We start from the raw sequence: 17,760 nt of genomic DNA, 5'->3' as shown, positions 1-17,760 counted from the left end.
TATGCAATGAAGAAATCCCAATCTGGAAAACAAACAAATCCAACCAGCTGGACAGATGCTTCTGGTGCCCAAGTGCCACTCACATCCATGGTAACAATCTCTGCCCACCAAGCAAGAGAGAAAAGCCCGAAAAGCTGCTTCCCGGGGGAGCTGTAGCGCCACTGGCGCCTGCATGAGTGTGATACAAATCCTGGCTGCTTTGAAAATAATTAGTGCAGGGATCAGGGCAGGGCAGTCTCCCCGGCCTGGCGCTGAAGAGGAGACAGGTGCCACCAGTGGCCTAAGCCACTGGAGCTGCACCCTTGTAGTACAGAGCAGGCCTAGACTAGGAGAAAGAATGCCAACCTCGATTACGCAAAAGAAAGAGCCCCACTGCTCCTGCAGCACGCATTTTGGGACTGTGGGAGGCTTCTGGATTTGTATGGCTCTTGGAGGAGAAAGCGGCAGGAGAATTAAGTTTGAGAGGTGAGATGTTTGTGTCCACCCCTATGACCTGACCATTGAACTGACCCCCTGGTATGATGAAAGCTATGTTTTTATTAGGACAATATCTACAGACAGCAGTTGAGTCCAATGCAAATAGATGATGAAGAGATTGGAGGAAAGGAAGACTTTCCTAATAACAAAGCAAAATACTGAGTACAGGGCTCCAATGGAGTTAAGTCAGATAGGTGACAAGAAAATACATAGTGGATGAGAGCACTGTATTTTCTATCAACATGCCAAGAACACTATGGGAAAGTAAAAACGTTGACATTGGAATTATGCAGGACTGCCTACTTTCTAAAAACAGAAACTCTTGCCTACTTCCTGGAGCTATTGGTCAGGTGTGCACATGTGTTTAAAATGGCATGCATTCTTCATATTAGTCTTTGTCATATTCTGCAGTGCAACGCCATGAATGTCTGTGTGCAAATACTGAAAGTTTGAAAGTGTGCGTCGGTATAATCAAGGCAGTGTGATGAAAAAGGAAGCCAGGTTTTTCAACCTAGTTTCCAGTGTGGCCATTGGAAACACCTTTTTTCTTTAGACATGGTCCAACAAAATGTAATGAAGTAGAGAATTTCAAGCATAGTAAATCAATATAAAGCGTAAATAATCCCAGTTGCATAATGTTCTCAAAAGCACAACTTTGGTATGTTATTTAGTGCTCTATTTCTGAGATCCATAATATAAAATGTTCCTATAACTGGGAAGTTGTAAAGGAGTCAGTGACTCAAAAGTGATCTGTAGTGACCACGTCTCCCCAGTTTTGTTCCATCTCTTAACAGAGCTCCCCACGCTGCTTGCTCTCACGGAAATAGTTTTTTCCTCACGGCTTTGGAGAACGCGGCAACTCTGTCAGTCACTGTCCAGACAAATGACACAAGACCATCATTTTCCACTTTCCAGAAGCAAGGGGATCCCTGGCCCTGGTCAACTGGAGGAAAGGAAGAAAAAACAGGATGAGGGGCAGTTCCCTCAACTTAGCAAAGGCTCCCTAGTTACAACTGGGGATCCCCTCACTGGTTTGACTCGTGGTGTTCAATGTTGGAGAACCAGAGAGTTGAGACGTTCCCATGTCATATTTTCTATTGTCTTTGCACTTGGGTCAGGGATTCTCTTTCCGTCCCAAATTGGTGATGATACTGCTGCTGCCTGAGGTACTGCAGTTAGGAGGGAGGCAGCTGTCCTTTAACTGGAGAAGCCAGGTTCAAGCCCTGGTTTTGGCAAACATCCACCATGCTGCAGAGTCCTCAGGAATGACACCTAATCCTCTGTTGCTAACTCTGCACATTGACCTCCCTCTACTTTTTTCCTTTACTTTCACTTGGAGAGTAATGGAGTATTTTAACAGAATGGTATTGCTACTTGCACATAAAGTCAAACGCAGAGTCAAATAACTGCGTTTACTTCTATGTATGCAGTAAACCCAACAATGACCACAGAGTCTGTACCCAAACTCTCTTCAGTCTCACTTTTGTGAGTAGTACCCAAATGTTTAATCGCTTAGATAACTTACATGTGTAACAAGACCCAGGATGGTTTTATTTAGCCTGTGGAGGTGACATCAGTCACAGGGATGTGAAAGGTATTTCAATCCTTTGCACAACAGCCTCATACATTTGATGACGTCAGGGTTTACTTTTGCCTTGATCCAGGCCTGCAAAGCTGGCTGCAGGTAGCTTGACATATCCAAATTAAATTGTACAGAGATGAGCAGTAACTATTGTAGTGATGACGTTTGCTTCACACTGGACATTGCTTTACCTCATGCTGAAATATTCAGTCAATGACTCCATACTAATGACCACAAGGTCAGTTCCTATTATAGCCCAGAAAAAAAAACTCACTCTCATTCGCTAAGTGTCAAGCGAAATTATGACTGCCTTGGTTAATGCCAAAAATCTGTCTTTGCCAGACAGTCTCAATAACAGAATAGCAGCACCTGGCATATCATTGTTACTTGTATGTGCCAAACACACTTTTCTCTCATTAGCTGTTGAGGGATAGAAGTACATTTTGTTTATTGAAATAGTGAGTTGGGATTTATTATTTCCTCTTACAGAGGAAATGGACACTTATTAAAACACCTCATACTCAGGACATTTGAACAACAATGAAAGAACCCGGAAAAGGCAATACAGAGGGGAACCCAGAGAAGAATGGCGAAAGTAAGTGGGGCAGTTTTTAAGGAAGTTTAATCCGGAGACAACACCCTGGATTTGCCAAAGGCTTTACCTAAGGTCATGATGCAGACTTGATGAGGTGAAGTGCTCCGGTGCTTTTCATACTGAGCACTGAAGCTCTCTTTCCTCCATGAAGGTCGGCCATAGCACATTTCTTGAACCAGGCAAGGTCAAAACAAAGAGATGACAGAGGAAGACAGATGTGCTTTTTGGAAAAATTATATTTATTGATCTTATTTTAGATGAATGCCAAAATCCACATCTAATTCAGTGTCTGCCGCACCAGACTAAAGAACAGTCATGGGAAAATCTGAGCTCTATACAAATAATTATCACTGAGGATAAAATTGGTTACATTTTGACCAGACATCCATTTCCACGTTCAAAAAAATACTTCTGTGAAAGCTATGCACTTATTGTTATCCCAATTGGTCCATGACCACAATTTGTCAGGACAAATCATATGACTGAGATACTTCCTTTAAAAATAGTGTTTAAGGAACCACTGAAATACGAAAATCAGCCCTTATTTTCAAATTAAAGGGCAAGCACGTTTATGGTCCACATTACAAAAATTCCTGATCAATTTTAAGCTTTCATGTCATTTTATATCATCGCAACCACAAATGTTTAATTTTTTGGTTGTTTAAACTAAAGTGCTCCTGGCTTAGCATAATGATTGCACATTGTATGTACTGGTAGTGTTCCAGATGTTCATATTGTGGGATATCTGAAGTAGCAGTCTTTCACTGGTTTCCCTCAGTGAATTTAAGAGTAGGAAAGAGGATGGCTGTTAACTTTGTGCATGTACTGACATCAGCCACTGACCAAGGCTGTCAAATAGACATAAAAACATGCACTTAGGCAAACTGCACACTCCCTTTTCCCACATCCCATCCCAGATCCCTTTATGTTGTCCACACAATGGAAATCCAAACACACAAGAAAGATTTTTCCATGCAAATGTGAAATCCATACAGGAAAAAGAAAAATATGCAGTTCAAGATTTACCATGCGCCCAAAGAAAACAACACTCTGTAAAGTGCTTGTGCCGCCAGCCTGACAAACTACTGCCTTTTAATTATGCTGCCAGCACTATATCAACTTGACAAATACTGAAGGATGTGACCTCTTGGTCTGAGCTAAACCCAACATTACCTCGAAATTGCTGGCAGTCTGGGTTGACGAACACAACTGTAATCCCTCAGAAAAAAAAGAGTTGTCATTACAGTAGCTCCAATCAAATAGATAAATTATAAACAACTTTTCTAACATGCCTAATTTAATATTACTTAGTTAAGCTCTGACGCAAACTCTGCTTTAGTGAACAAGAGGAAAGGCCATCTCTAATTATATTCAATCAAAGGGTGGGTCAGTGTTTGGATTAGCTCCATTTATATCACTTTGTAGATAATACGGATTTGTGTCACATCTAACTTTCTCCTATAAATATGTGAAACCCAAAAATTACCTTATATTTTACAGATGACAAATAGCAGTTGAGTAATAACGCAGTCACAAATATTTTTTATTTCTTGTGGTCAACAAGATTAAAAGAAATGTCTTGATGTTTTTCTTTTAACATTTTAAGTAAACACATGGCAGTAGATAGCATCGGTAGTCCCACTGGGAAGGGGACAGGCTGTGGGAAAGTATATAAAAGTGGCACTGAAATGATGATCACTCTTCAGATGGGACTCTAATTGTTGCCGTCTGCACACCTCCTCCCAAACATGCTGATGCTGTCAACAATCGTCTGCTGATGTACACCGCAGTCCCTGAGCTCCAAATGTTAGAGTGCAGTTTGACTTTGGAGTGGGACGAACCTGATGTGTCACAGTAAGTAACTACGCACAAGGAGATGGAACTGATAAGAGTGGCTCTGTTGACAAGCAACTCTGAATCAAAAAGTCAAAAGGTTTTGACTTGAATTTAAAAATCATGCAAGGTTATTTTATTTTGCTAAATTTACAGACATTGCTTATGCATTTGTGCGCATGTCAATATGGATTTGTTATCAAAGCAATGCACTTTGTCAAAGTTTCTCCTCAAATGGACCGGTTGGTGCAAATCCTCAAGTTTTTTTTTCAAAAAGTTAACCAATCTTACCTTCGCTAGATGTATTGTCAGTTGAATATACAGTATATAAAAAAACAATACTGTAACATAGCACATTCAGTCTGTGATGCACAACAAGTAGTTTATGGTTAATTTTCCACCTGCTGTTGGTATGATATTTTAAGTTAGATCTTATGAATTTAGAGTTCAATATCAGACTCAAGTCTGGACTGAAAAAAGAGATTCTATAGAAAGTGGTATCCATCAAGTTACTCAAAATTTCTAAAGCAATACATTTGTGGCAGGGACTACATCCTTTCTCAGATCTAACTCAACTTCTATTCATATTCTGCAAGTTCTTGCAAAATGACTTCTGTAGGATCTGGGGGGTGTTTGAGCAAATTTGCCCCTCAGTTGCTAGCAGCTAGAATGAACAGAGGTCTGACAAACAACAAATGATGTTGCCCTCATGATATTTCTTCCTGTTATTTTCTTGACATATTTAACCAATGATTGGAGTGAACCTTCTCATGTTAACAAACAAAATAGAAGTGTAAAAGTCTACACTTCCTTGCAAGTAACTCTGTTAAAGGGATAGTTCCGTATTTTTCGACTATCGTGGCTTATTCAAGAGACACGAGAAAAATCAGTGATTTTAAAGTGACGAAAACTACCTGAAGTTTTAAAAGAAAAGGTAAGTGCACTTTTCAAGGCTGTTCAAACAAACAGGTGTCCTGGTCACATCTATATAGCTCTCAGATCTGCTATGTGGAATGCAAGCAGCGGTGTCTCCCTCAAACTCCTTCTAGTGACTGCACTTACCGCGATCTCCATAATGTAACAAACTAACTATGCCTAAATACCCCATACAACCCCACTTCAAAAATACTGAACTATCCCTTTAAGCTGTATTTAGACACATCAGTGCATTGGGCAAAATGCCCCTGTCATCATGCAAACATGCTCACAGATACAATAACATGGCAATATTTAGAAGGTACAATGTTTCTGGAGCATTTACTGTGTAACATATGCTATCTAGCACAACACACAAAGTCGACATGGAAACAACATTAGTTTTGGTGGTCAGAAAGCCAAGTATTTGTAAAACTTCAGTCTTTATGATGAACATTTAAGAGAATATCAAAGTTAATATAATTAATCCTTAAGGTAAAGTAATTGTTTATGAATACTTCAAGGCCATATTATCAAAACTGTGGTGTTCATGGTGGGGATGATTCAAAATGTATCCTCTAGGGACAATGCATATCTTTAAAAATTGCATGGCAATCCATCCCCTGGTTATAAAGATTTACTGTAGGTAGTTCAGACAAAAGTGATGGACCGACTGACAGACCAACATAAACATCCCCAGAACTATGCTGCCAGTGTGGCTACAATTTGCTGAAGTGAAGTATAAGAAAGTTTAGCAGCAGTATCACCACTGATATGGTTAAAGCTACAGCTTCTTTCAAGTCTGTAATTTTTCGATTTACTCAGTGTCCCATAGTTCGCAGATGCTGTTCACTGCAAAAACAACATCATTAACACAGTATTGTTAATTAAGAAGTGCAATTCTCGTACGAAACGTACCGTACATGTCATCAGATTTTAAGAAAGTATTTTTAAGCCTTGACCCCTTTTAAGTAAATTTGTCAAAAAAAAAAGGACCTATTGGCAGGGGCACATTTTACGAATTGTAAACCAGCTGAGTTCGGCTCTTCAAAAACAGCACTTGTTAGTGGATCTGCCAAACACATTTATGAGCTCAGCCATTGTGCCAAATACAACACATGGATCCACAAGAGTGCAAATGAGGCTTCAACATCCATATGAGAACCCTTAAGAAATTCTCTTCGGTTTTATTTTAATAGATTAGATTAAAAAAACTACAACTGAAATACTTAATATAAATAATCTATTGGATACACTATAAGATGCCAACCTCCTTGTTTCTGGAGTTTCCGTAAAATAAACAAGTTCACCTACAGTCAGTATTTTCAGTAAGAGATTGAGATGTGTAATTGTTGGCCCTCCAAACCATTTGCTATCCTTCAAGCGCTCACTCACTATGACTGATCCCTTTAATTAAAAGCCCCTCTTCTATTTATTACATGCAAAGGAACCATTAGATTTACTGTACTTCTGTTGTGAGTGGGATGCAGTTAATACGTTGTAAATAATTTTCACGATTGGTAAAACGTTCTGCAACATGGCCAGAACCATTGCTGGTACAATGATGTACCCATTCTACCATGGCCTGTACTAGGGTACATTGACTATACCCATGGGAAGTACAATGGAACAAGTGAAAATACCAACCATTATTATAATACTGTGATGTTTTTTTGTTAGGGAACCACACCCACCCTTTCACAGCAGAGGGGAGACAAGGCTTTGTTATTTTGCAGATGTACAAATTCCGAAAACTTGACTAAGATTCATCTGGAACAAGTCTAAGAAATGTTCTTGTCAGCGTTTGCCTGGGAAAAATAAGACAGATGACAACATTCAAAAGACAAGAATCCTAAAAACAAATCAGAAATGATACAGAAAGAGGACTACCTTTAGAAAATAAAGGAATGAAAAAGGACGTTACCAAAGGATAAGAATACGGAACCTGGTAGATATCAAATCTTCTTGGTAAGATTTGGAATCCTTAATGCCACATATTGGGTTAGTACTGTATATAATATAAAATAAATGTCCCAGGACCTATAGTGGATGTGAAATCGACCAGAATTATCCTTTGAGGAGAGCAAGCCAATTCCTCAACCAACAAACTGGAGAGATTTAAGAATGTGGCCTCAGTCTTGGCACAAATATGGAAGACAGTCACGAAGCTAAATGTGGGCAATAAACAACAAGTCACGCAAATGTACACTTCACATGCAACACAGTTGGTGATTCACTTAACGGTCTGGCTGAAATCTTATTCCCTTTGGCCGCAGTTACTATGGCATAATTTCTTACTACAACAGTCAGACAGACACACAAGCTGAATGCAGGTATCAATATAATACTCACAAATTACACAATGCAGGGGGAATCCAAGTAAACCACGCTCACTGCCAACTTCATTTGAGACAATGGAAACCTTTTGGTCTCCCCTCCCTGATGAGCAGTCAGAACACTGCTCCCTCCTTACGTCAGCACTGTTCCCCTATTAAAACAATATACAAAAGACTTTGTGCAAAAGCCATTAATGACTAAAGGAATTAATATTGAGCCACGGCCTTGTCTCTAAGGGTAATGTCCTCTTCCCACACTATAAGAGTCTGCTATACAGCAGGCCCCTCCATGACCACCAGCGTTGCCAGGACACAAACATTGACATCAAGATACAAACGTTAATATAAGGACCTACATTTTTCCTCCTAATTGGATGCCTTTCATCAAACAATTACAAGCTTGCTTCTGCCAACCAGCTGGGAAGGGAAGGGCTTGACAGAGATAACACAATTACATACAGTGGAAGAAAGCCAGTAATATCAGAGATGTTGGAGTACAAGCAATATAGACATATTAAAGGGATAGTTTGGAATTTTGGACATAGGGCCTGATTCCCAAGTTAGCCTAAGTGTTCTTTATCATTGGAGACAGTTTAAAACATTTCATTCAGTCCTTCTAGTTGCAGAGTTTGCTCGTGCTAGGCTAGCGCACAGGATTGGGGTCTAATTAGCCTGCTACTAAAACAGTCTTACCCACTCCACAGTACACCCGAGGCTTATCAATTATAACGCTAGACTATCGATGTAAATGTCTGTGTTGATAGAATAATGTTAGAAATAAAACCAACCTCGCATCGCATGAATCATCGCATTTTGAGGGACTACTTTCTCAGCAGCAGCGGAATTTTACTTTGCTCCGGCTAGTTGTGTAACAGAATCACTACAACAGAAAGTAAACAGAGCAGCGTGGGACAGAAGCGGAAACGAAGGACTAGGCAACACGGTGGTTCAGTGTGCATTTAGGAATTGTAAAAAATAAACCCTATTTCTACCAATTTCCAGTGGCTTGTTGCTGCTGGTTTGGACATAAAAACACCGGTGGAAACTGTTCGCAAACGGAGTATTTGTAACGATAAATTCAGACCGGATGACTTCGAGAAACCCCCGCAATCTAAAGAGCAATAAATCACTGAAAACGAAAGCGGTGCCATCCGTCTTTTCAGATGCACAAACAGCCACTGATGAACAGGTAATAACTTTTGGTAGGCTACACTAGCTAATAAAGCTGGCCCCTTTCATAATGTTAGCCTACTGACAGATTGATGACAACGTTAGTGGAGATTAGTGTTGGATACATCAAATTCCTCATAATTGCCTTCAAAAGCAGACGCATCGCTAAGTCCTCCAAACGTGGCCATATCTTGTTAATTGAATAGGCTAATAAAATTCCTTCGTGCACTGTACTCTGCGTCTGTAGCAATGACAGCGGCAGATAAACAAACTATTATAGAGCCTGTAACCTAGGTAATATCAGTCCGCCGCTACCGAAGCCTACAACCAGGAATATAACGCTGCTGCTGAGACACAGCAAGCCCCTCAAAATGCAATATGCAAGGTTGGTTTTATTTCTAACATTATTCTATCAACACAGACATTTACATCTATAGTCTGGCGTTATAATTGATTGGCCTCGGGTACTGTGGAGTTGGTAAGACTGTTTTAGTAGCAGGCTAATTAGACCCCAATCCTGTGCGCTAGCCTAGCACGAGCAAACTCTGCAAGTAGAAGGACTGAATGAAATGTGTTGAAAACTGTCTCCAATGATAAAGAACACTTAGGCCAGTGGTTCTTAATTATTTTCTGTCATGCCCCTCCTAGGGGACAGAAATTTTTTCCAATATATATATTTTATATATTTATATATATTTTTTCCAATATATATATTCTATAATATATATATTATAGAAATAACCAATAATTAATTAATGTTATTATTAGTCTACTTGCTTGATTTCTTTTTAAATAGCCTAAAGAGACACTTGGAGACACTATGTCCAAAATTCCAAACTATCCCTTTAAGTCTCAAATTGCTCCTTTCCGAAACACATTAGGGCTTCATGTAGGTGCTTCAGTATTTTTTTAATGCATATGACAAACATTTGTAGGTTACTTGTTCCACTGTAAAGATTGGCAAGTTTTTGAATCCCTTTTTATTGAGACAAACCAGCAGATGAAACATGAACTTGAAACCTGGTTTATGAACATGAAGTAGGCATTTCTCCCTAATTTTAAATATTGAACAGTCTAAACAATTAGTCTATTGAAATTTAACCTCACAATCCCTCACAGCAGGAAGACAAGTCTTTAATACTAATTCAGTCAGTTGACATCGGAAAATGTTTATCTATCTTAGTATTCGGATCTGTGATGCAAATCAAATGAAAGAGAGCCAGAGAAGGCTGCACCCGGCGAGACAATATACACTCGAAAAGTCCCAAAGAGTTTGGGAGTATACACAACACAATGAAGCCGGGACTCTCTGGCCAATCAGTGGCCGGCAGTCTGCCGACGTCACCTTTTAGCATCGGCTCAGCTCGCTTGGAAGCTAGAGCGAGGCGATACCAAAAAAGCAGCTGCTACCAGGTACCATGTTTTTGCCGTGGAAACGCCAGAAATGCGAGTTAAGTCGAGGCAAGTTGAGCTGAGCTGATACCACGCAGTGGAAAAGCGTAATTAGTGTTGTTATCTATGCCGTTTCTTCCTGATGTTGATCGGAATAATTTTTGGTTACTCAAAAACCATTATACAATCACCATGAGTTGTGATCCGTTGCACCCATAAGCCATAAAAAAAGCCAACTAATCGCTAACCTTAATTACTTTTCTAGCAGGACGCAGGCGCAGAGTGTGGGATGCTGAAGCTGTCTCGGCTGTGAAAAAGCATTCACTCATATTGAATCTTTGGTCTGAACTGGGCTTTAGATTGAAGCGAGGCCATGTTTTAAAATTTCCCGCGGTAGCATTTACTTTCCATTAAATTGTTTCAGCAGTTGTGTAATCTATCACAGTGAACATCAAGAGGAAAGAAACTAACAGTTACTTATGGATGGCTGAAAGGTAGGAAAAAGACATTGAAAACCTGCCAGCAGAGTATGTAAAATGATTGGCTGTGACATGAAGTATATGTTATTTGTTTTACAAGGGCTAAAGCATGCACATCAATCACTTTTATTCATTTACCTTTTATGTATTATTATTTTTAATGACACTAAAACCCACTAACATTTTTAGGTGAGTTGATTTACAATATTGTGGGTTGAAGCAACATCTTCTAACATTACAAGTCTGAGTGTATTAGCTATTGAAATATTCTGGCTGCATACCAGAATGGCTTGAAAGATTCATATCATGTTTATGATGGAGTTAGCAGGCTCCTGGCCCCCCGGGTTCAAAGAACCATCCCGAAACAAAGGAAGATGGAGAATGACCTGACCCGGCTCTGCAGTGTGAAATCCCTCCCAGGTCACATGTGTTTTTGTTCATCCTCTTCACCTTGAGGTTTTAGAACATGGAGCAGATAGCACGCAACAGTGCAACAGACCTGCTAAAGCCTCACCAGTCCAGATGCAATCGTTTCATCTTTTTTTAGAAGCACAGTTGTGGTAATAATGATTTCTACACTGACAGAAAGCCTGTGTATGATCATAGCATGCAGTTGCTTGGGGACAGCACAGGCATGTGGTTTATTATTCTGAATCTGGAGAATATTTCATGGAAATACTCTCTGCTAGTCATGGGGTGAAAACCTTTCACGCAATTATTGACAACTTGTCCACGTGAGCCAAGTAACTCCTCCAGCTTTATATGGCCTGCCGTTTTTAAAGTTAGACCTACGTGCGCATATTGCAAAATAATAATTTTCCAATTCATCAAATTGGGGGAATGGTGAAATACTCTGGATATATAAAACTGATAGGGTCAGTAGTTGACAGTAGACAGTCCAACTCCCCATCAAGATCAAATGAGTGCCTCTACACACTAAATCCCCTCAAGTTTTCAGTGATAAGAGACGCACAGTGAGGCTCTCCAGACTAAGTCTGCTGTCCCTGGACAGACAAATGGCTCTCTCTTTTTGAAGGTCCTACTCTTCATTTGGATAAGCAGCATAATCATCAAAACTATTCCCTCATTATTGTTTGCACAAACTTTGAGGCAGAGCATTCTGGTTTGCACCCCAAGTCAGTTTGGACATAGTCCATGCTCTGTAGAACCTTTGAAGAGTTGAAGCATCATTGTTCATTAGCAAATAAGTTTAGAAAGATGTCAGTCACTCCAATTATTGTAGCGTCAACATAAATAATATTAAACAGGAATTTTGTGAAAATTAAAAGTACATCAAAAACATCTGGCTTTGTATCTACCCAAGTGTTTTATGTCAGAATAACAAAGGAACATCCCAGCTGCGGAATCAAATTTTTTATATAAAGAGATCCTTTTTAGTTTACATTTACATAACTTTCAAGTTTCACAACAAAGACCAAAGCAGCAAGACATCATTTAGAGTGGAAACAGAACTTAATGACTATCAGAAACAGATGGAAGAGGAATGTTTTAAAATGCTTAAAAGATGTCCAAATATAGACCTCTCTTCTCATTGACATGAAATTTACATGCAAATTATTCATGAATCATACAAACACATAGCTTCCTGTGTTTGAAGACATTTTAAATACCTAAAAGGCCCTGCATTGCACAAAAGAAGATTTTTTGCACAACTGTCTTTAAGTTTTTGTTATTAATACCAAAAACATTTCAAATATCTGATTTAGGAAAGACTACGTCTTTTGAGCGACCATCAGCAAAGTCAAGTCAAATTAAAAGGACCCACACTGAAGTCCACTGCTGTTTTCAATTACTTTCTACAGTTGTCCAGACAAACTGAAATACTATGCAACATATGGGTTTACTTAAATATGTGCTGTACTCATCTGAGATATATTTCTGAAAATATTTAAATGATTTATTCAACCAGTTGTAAACATCTGTTATAGGTTAGTGAGACAATGTAGTTATATTTGTGTATGTTCAATAATCAAATTATAATGAAACATAGTAAGATCATAGAAATAAATGTAAATATTACAACAATAATTAGCAATGAAAATGTTAGGAATTAAACAACCCAATAACTGTAAAGCTGATATCAGTTTGGGAAGGAGCATAAGGAATATTGTCAAAAATCAATGTTACATTTTCCCATCTCCAAAAACACTTTCCAAATAGTTCCTTTGAATGTATTTTCCTTTGGAACAGTTTATTTGAGTTCAGCACACATTTGTCCTACTGTTTGTACCAAGACACAGAAAACTTGAGAAAAAATATAGATTAAAGTAAATAATCTGGTTATATTGAAGCACTGCAGTTATGAACACATTTGAGAGTGTGCAAAGTCTATAGGCGAAAGCAAGCAGACAAGTTGTTCACAAACCTGTGAATGGAGTCACTGGTATACATAACCTCTGTATTATCTCCCTCAGAGATATAAATTCCCATATTGCGTTTGCACTTTTAGCACTTACAGTATTTTAACGTCACACTCGCCACACCCGTTCCGCCCATACAGCCAAACAAACTTAGACAGAGAGCGTTGCGGGTATATTCTGGGATTCTTTCTACCGTCACGGTAGTAAAATTGCCAGAATGATCTGTTACGTTATGTTGTTCGCATTCACACTGCAGGGCAAGGAGCAAAGATGCCGTCATTTCCCCCCTAATTCTATAATAAACATAAGCATGATCTCGGAAGGAAAGGCAATGCTTAGCTTAATGTTACCTTAGCTGTATGTGTACGTTGGCTAAGTAGCGCTGCTATTGCTTGCAACGGTGACTTTAACTACACAGATTACTGTCTTGTGCGAAAAAACTCGGTATCAGTGAGTACATTGGGATTATTGTCGAATACTAGTTTGGAAAAACCAACAAGTATTCTAAGCCTCTAAAATGGTATTCGGGACAGCCCTAAAATAATGGGTGTGTTTACAAGGCAGTAATCTACAAAGACAAATCAGATCAGTAACACAACCAGCTTTCAATTGGAACTTAGGCTAACAGATGTGTTTCTGTGTAGTTTCTCAGATAATCAATTTGAAGATTATTTAGAAGATTTTCAATAAACATCTCAGTACTCCCCCCCCCCCCTTTTATCTCCAGACTTTTATCCACATGCAGTAATGTGTTCACGTTGTGTGATGTAAAATGTGTTGGAAAACATCAGTAAATTGGTTTGACATCTTCCAAATGTAGCTGCCACAAAATAAAATAAAACAAAATCTATGTGTTTGTGATCTATCATTGTTTGCCAAATCATCCTGGCCAGTTATTTTGTTAATAGGGCAATTATTGTCAGTAGTGTTTCTGAGCAGCCTGCAAACGTGTGGTATATGATTAGTACACCATGATTATAATTTCCTGCTGGCAAGAAATGCAACCATTGTGTGCCTGAGTGCTCGCTTTCCTCCCAAATCAAGACAGAAATGGATATCAGATGCACTAAAGGCTTTCAAAAGTGTAATGTTTTTTTTATTGACCTCTAGTCTGTTTTTATGTGGGTAACAGAACATTTTCATTATTGCTCTGCTTTTTGAAGTGATGCTGCCAGGGAGAAAAGTGCAGTCATACATTGCTGCAACTGAGATGACTTAATTTTATAAAAGAGTTCAGTTATTTAACTTTTATGATTATTGTAACTTGGTGTGAAGTTCCACATCAATGATGTAATGATTAATGTAATCATTAATGATAAAACTTCAAGTAATCATTTGCTGAGAGAGATGCATTTGATAATAATTTAAAAAAGCAAGTGCAGTTAGGTGGATAACTCTAACATAGAGTAACCTTTTATATTAAAGAAGAAAACCTTCTCCCACCCCCTCTTCTACAGTTTGCCTTTTAATCTGTATTGATGCTGTTGCACAGCCTATAAACCAGTCATGACACAGTTTTGTAAAAAGGTGTAGATTTAACAGTAACAGATTAAATGTATGGACACAATGGCTTAAAACTGAGAGCCCCTTTTCCTGGGTCCAGTTCATTCGCACATGAAGATATGAACTTTTTTTCCATGCATGTAGCATCACTTATTATGGAGAAAAGCTGCTATTCTACTTCACCTATGAGCTTGTGTCTCCAAATTTTAGAAAAAAAAGCATCTTACAGATTTTCACAGGTCCAATATTTCCCCGATATTTCACAATACATTCTCCCAGCAAAACAATTGTGCAATAATTGGTTTAGCAAAAAACTATTTGAAACCACAACAACCCAGCACACAACAACCCATGTTCAATAAATGGTCTGAAGCATACATCTCAACTTCTGAAGCACTTACTTCAACTAAACTTGCCATAATTATTCTTAGCACTATTCCGAAGGTTATTTTATTATTACAGAAGGATTTGTTCATACATTGTTAATTGTATGATTTATGAGACATTTTCTTCTTTAAAACATGTCAGACCTGTATAAAGTATTTTATGATTTATAAAATGAAAAAATCTATATCCAAAATATGTTCTGTAAAATCTTTAAACTATTAAAACTAATATGTTGTAAAAATGAAAGATTGAACTCTTGTTTTATCCAACATCCAGATTTGTGGGTTTTAAAACTAAGAGATGAAAATGTATGCATAATTAGTTGATTAATGGTAAATAAGCTTTGCTAATATAGCCAAATTTGCATGTTTTTTCAAACATCTTGGTAAAAATTGTAATACATTTATCTTATTTTATGTAAATAATCAACTTTCATGATGATATCCATACGTTTTTTTACCCTATTCATTTGAAGTGTTTCGCCTTAATTAAAATTGAGCAAATCTTCCCATTTCATGAGCTGAAGTCATTTAAGTATTGTCTTCTTTAATACTGGTTTCATTGATTTGCTTAGGAGTCAATTGTACTGAGGTGCTGTCATGGAGCATCTACATGTTTTCTCAGCTGGCCAGTCGAGTGTCCATGGTCACTCTCATGTCCTTAGTCTGTGGTCTCCGCATTGTTAGACAGGAAGATAAATGCGACTGCTATGGGCAGCATCATTATTAATGAAAAGTGACATAATCGCGTGGTCTGCTTAACGGCAATCAGGCCTCTCTCACTGCAACACTCAATGCAATCCAGATGTCCATTTGATTAAAGGCTTAAATGAGATTGGAGAGGGTGAGAAAGGGGAAAGCAAAGCACAGGTCGACCCCTAGATTTTAAAACAAAGAGTTCTATAAATTTCACTTAAAATAAAAACACATCAATGGAGAAAAAAGAAATTCCCCCATAACCCTTCTCCTACAGGTTTATTCTTGGATGGTCCTCACTTGTTTGCAAAGAGCAGTGTGTAATAATTTGAATGAAAATGATTGTCTAATAGGACCCGCTACTTATGAGGGACATCAAACATTCCCTACTCTAAAAGTTGTTGGAAACAAAACACACACACACACACACACACACACACACACACACACACACACACACACACACACACACACACACACACACACACACACACACACACTAAAGCTTCCACAATACTGGAGATAATTTGACAGGCAAAGTTTTACTAAAAGGGATACTTTTTACTGTAATCAATGTCATTAGCCATGCTCGCATGCAAATTACCTTAATATCTACTACATGGATTATGGGATATGGGAATACATTTTTATTATTTCTATATTGCTGCTGTGTTATATTTATAATGCATACATTGATGTAATAATTCACTGTATGTACAAGTAACACTTTCCCTTAACTGGAGAATGAGTATATTTACTTAAATAATTGACTTAAAAATTAAAATGGTTGATATATGGAATTTAATTTCCTAAACGTGGCTGATTAAATGTAAAACGGCTTAATAAAAATGTTAGACGGTGTAACGGTACGTTTAACAGCAGCGATGCAAAAGGGAACAAACATTTTAATTTAGAGAATCAATTATAACTAATAGTTACACCTTCCTCATGTTTATAATCCTTATATACTGTATATTATGTTTGGGTGGGGGAAAAAAGGTAACAGGATTTACGGAGCCACTTTGCTCATGCTGCTGTCTTGAGAAATCTCCTCGGGAATGCTTCCTCTTCAAGTGCTTGAGCATTGCGGAAGTGCTGCTGTGATAAGCCATTTGTAATTTGCTGATCTTGCAGAGCACCATGTTGTTAGCCTGGTCCTACCAGACCATCGTACTTCATTTCATTTGTACAGAAGGGCTGGAATCGCTCAATTGACAAACGTGAACTCACTTGAAGGTGGGTGTCTATTGAAGTTTAAAACTATTGCATCTGCCCAGTGCCACTCTGGATCTGCCAACCAATCGCATAACGCTTGGTCGTGATGTATGCAATGCGCCGGCTTCTGACTACAACTGAAACTCAACGTCATTGTTCTCAGCCACTCCCTCTGTTCGCTGATTGGACAGGTAAAAATCTGCTGGAGAAAACCCGCAAATATACCGCGGACCCAGACGGACAACTGAAGGGAAATGAAAATTGAGCGGAAATAGGTAGGCAGGCGGTGCCAGGCTACCATGTTGTTTGGTCTCTGCTAAAAAATATTCCCCGACTTCAGATGATTGAGGGAAAGGTTTGCATTCCATGCTCTGACTAGGCGCAGCCTTCTTTGTCCTTGTGAGGCGTTGATGCACGTTGCGGAAATTGAAGTATTTTACCGGCGTGTCGCCCAAGCCCACTAGCATGTCTGTAGACTCTAAGGGCCACATACACTAAGAATAGAATGCGCACGCTAATAGCTCCATGAATTTCGGCGAAATAGAGCCGCAATCTTCTCCATTTTAGCACAGTGTCCACAAAGGAATGTGCACTAAGTATATACCACCACTAAGACGCCCACAAAGTGTGTCAGCTGGACGCAGTTTTCCCCCGTTCAGCGTTAGGTGAGTGAGCGGGCAGGCCCTCCGTCAAATTTACTACACAAGATTCATATGCGGTATTTGCTCCACTAAAACGGCCTGTTGCAATAAGCGCTGGCCTTTGATGATAAGGTGCAATTTGCAACAAGGCTTATTTGC

Source organism: Ammodytes marinus (genome assembly GCF_949987685.1).
Source record: "Ammodytes marinus genome assembly, chromosome: 9".
Lineage (NCBI taxonomy): Eukaryota > Metazoa > Chordata > Actinopteri > Uranoscopiformes > Ammodytidae > Ammodytes > Ammodytes marinus.
Note: the sequence above shows the minus strand (reverse complement) of the source record.